We start from the raw sequence: 3,416 nt of genomic DNA, 5'->3' as shown, positions 1-3,416 counted from the left end.
ATAGGAAATGCTTACATTGAATGAGAAGTTTAGTAAGGAAACTCCTCAATTACGCTTATTTTATGGTAGATAAATCATTATCATTGTTATTGTTAGGTGCTATTGAGTTGAGTACAACCCATAGTGATTCTATGAATAACAAATCTGAATCCTGTCCTATCCTGTGCCATCCTCACACCTGGTCAAGTGTCTTTCTCTCCTTCATCGACCGTCTACCTTTCCAAGTATCATGCCTCTCCTCAAAGAATAACCTCTCCTAGCAATATGATCAAAGTATGTTAGGAGAAGTTTCATGATCCTTGCATTCAAATATTACTCTGGCTCTCTTCCCAAGACATATTGATTTGTTCTTTTGGCAGCCCATGGAATATTCAGTGTTCTTCTCCAACACCACAGGTCAAAGGGTCAAAAACCTTCTGAAAATCCTATGAACGGTAGAGGAACACAGATACTTATAATAGTAGTGGTAGATCCCGGATTGGAAGTCAGTCAAAATGAGGAAAAATAACGGCAAACACAGTTTAATAATTGGAACATCAAATGTAACTTGAATGTTGGAAAACTAGACACTTTGAAAAATGAAATGGAATGAATGAACATTGACATTCTAGGCATTAGTGAGATGAAATGGACTAGCTTTGGCCACTTTGAATGAGATAATGATATGGTCTACTCTGCTAGGAGAACAAACAAGTTCATCCTGGAGAGGGTGAAGCCAGGCTGCTCCTTGGAAACAAGGATTCTGAAGCTTCGTCTGACATACTTTGGACATGTTGCAAGTGGAGACCAGTTCTTGGAGAGGGAAATCATGCTTGGGAGGGTGGAGGGACAGCGCAGGAGAGGAAGATCCCTGATGAGATGAACTGATCTGTTCACTAGGGTAATGGGGATAGGTGTGTCAAAGACAAGATTGGCAAGGGATAGAGTAGCGTTTAGGGCTCTTGTACATAGGGTCACTATGAGTCACAGGCGACTCGATGCCACATAACAAAAACAGCGTACTCTACTGGGTGACATTATAGTTGTCTTTAATTCAATAAGGGCAGTTTCTCATTGTGAAGTCTGATGTAGATCAAACAATAATTACATGAGACTTAAAAGATGCTAGGGCTCCACTCACAAATTCCTTCTTCATTTTGTTATGGGCCCTCAAGTCAATTACAACTCATAGTGACCCTATGAACAATGGCTCTGAACCTTGTTCTGTCCTGACAAAATTTCACCATAACCAACACACTTGACTCCATTGCCACAGTCATTGTGTGATCCATCTCATCAGGGTCTTGTTCTTACACTAACCTTCTACCCTTCCAAGCATGATCATTGTTGTAAAAAGTGTATTCCCTGTGCAAGCCTATGGTTATCACAGGTCAAGTTCCTTAAACTTTTGGATACTTTCTTTTACAGTGTTTCAAGACATGGTTTTCACATCATCATGACTTCGAATAGACCATTGCATAATCCATACTTCAGTGACCAAGCAAATAAATTGTTGTTGTTGTTAAGTGACAATGAGTTTACAACTCATAGCGACCCTATGAACAACCAGTCTGAACTATGTGCTGGCCCTCACAATCTCTGACACACTGCAACCCACTTTCTGTAGTCACCATGTCAGCCTATCTGGTTGAGGATCTTCTTCTCTTTTGTTGCCTCTCCACCTTCCCAAACACGATATAACTCTCCTAGGAATGTGCCCAAAGTATGTGAGACAAACTTTAGAACCTTTTTAACCTTTTAAGCTAAGACAGTGAATGAAGAATCTGCCTTATTGCCTTCAAGTCGGAACTGACTCCTAGTTGACCCTCCAGCAGGTATTTGGAGGAGGTCATAAACGGCAAAGAAGGAAATAACCCATCCTTCTCTCATGGAGCCCCTGGTGCTTTTGAACACTCTGTGCAGAGACTCTGTGCTTAGTGGGACCAAATCAATAAACTCAGGTGGAGCCAATTTTATGTTCCTTGCACCACTTTCTCACACCTTAACAGTCATTCTCATACATATACTCCTTATTCTTATTTGTACAAATTAGAAAACGCATGCATTTGAAATGTAGCACATCTCTTTCTGAGTCACACTTTTTCCCCCCTTTGCTTTTTTGTGTCTTAGGGAGATGTAACTCTAGTTATAAGTCTAGAAGCAAAAACAAGTGGTGGAGATAGTCCTAGGGACATTCTGCAAAGTGCTTTAGCAACACCTGAGACAGTGTCTCAGGGCCTGGTACAGGTGAAACTCTAGGCATAGATTCCTTAAGCACAGCTGGAATAACATCATCAGTTTGGGATAGGAGAACTGGTTCTATTGGTAAGACTGGTTAGACATAACACTCAACATCTCCATCCCAAGTTTCAGGGTCCCATTTCTCCCCAATTAGTACTCTCACTTTAACATCAGACACCATTTGAGATAGGCATTTCAGTTGGTATTGAAATTTAGCTACTATTTCTTACTGGTAGCTGTACTAGTAAGATTCTGTGTTTGGTTTTCCAACAATATAAGCTATGACTAGAAGGAATAAGGTTTTTTACAGCACAATCTTTATATGCTGAGATATTTTTCCAAAGGAAATGACTCATGTTCTTCTAAAGACTGGCAAGTCCCTCTTCCATGGTATAAAGCTGAGGATGCCAACGAATCCAGGGTTAGTGGATAAGGTCACTCACTAGTCCAAGGAACCAAAGAGATGAGGAGCCAGGTACAAGACATTCTGAGCAAATATAAGTCAGAGCCCCTAGACTTTGTTATACTCAGCACAGAAAAGAATGACTACATTATAGCCCACAAACCAGAAAATCAAAGGCAGCCAAGTTATCACACATCTTTCACCATCACAGATGCTGTGAGATAAAGTTGACATGAAGACAGCTAGCTACCTTTGTGCCAGGCACTATTGTAAGTGCCTGTCAAAATTCCTGTCATAGAGATAGAGCTTACACTCTGGTGAAAACAGACACAACAAACAGTGGATGGTCTGGCGTGTAAGCAACTGTGCTGCCAGCCCAGAGGCTCATGGTTCAAATCCCGCAGTCATTCCACAGGAAGAAGATGACGGTCTCTTTCCATGCAATTTATAGTTTCTGATAATAAATTTGGTGTGTCAATCATAAGCCAGTTTCAACTTGACAGTACAAACAAAAACAATGTGTAACATAAGTACAGAAAGGAAGTGAGTATAACACAACTTTGCCTGCTTAAAAATAACAAGAATTTCAGCAAGCTCTGGTGGTCTAGTGGCAAGAAGCTGCAATGCAATACCAGAGGTTGTTGGTGTTATGTGCCGTCGAGTCGTTTCCGACTCATAGCGACCCTATGCACAACAGCCCTAAACCCTGCTCTATCCTGTGCCAACCGCACCGCCTCTGACACACCCATCCCGATTACCCCAGTCACCGAATCAATCCATCTCATAGAGGGTC

The sequence above is a fragment of the Elephantulus edwardii genome, unplaced genomic scaffold (genome assembly GCF_000299155.1).
Source record: "Elephantulus edwardii isolate Elephantulus edwardi_28Jun2011 unplaced genomic scaffold, EleEdw1.0 scaffold00244, whole genome shotgun sequence".
In the NCBI taxonomy this organism is placed as follows: domain Eukaryota; kingdom Metazoa; phylum Chordata; class Mammalia; order Macroscelidea; family Macroscelididae; genus Elephantulus; species Elephantulus edwardii.
Note: the sequence above shows the minus strand (reverse complement) of the source record.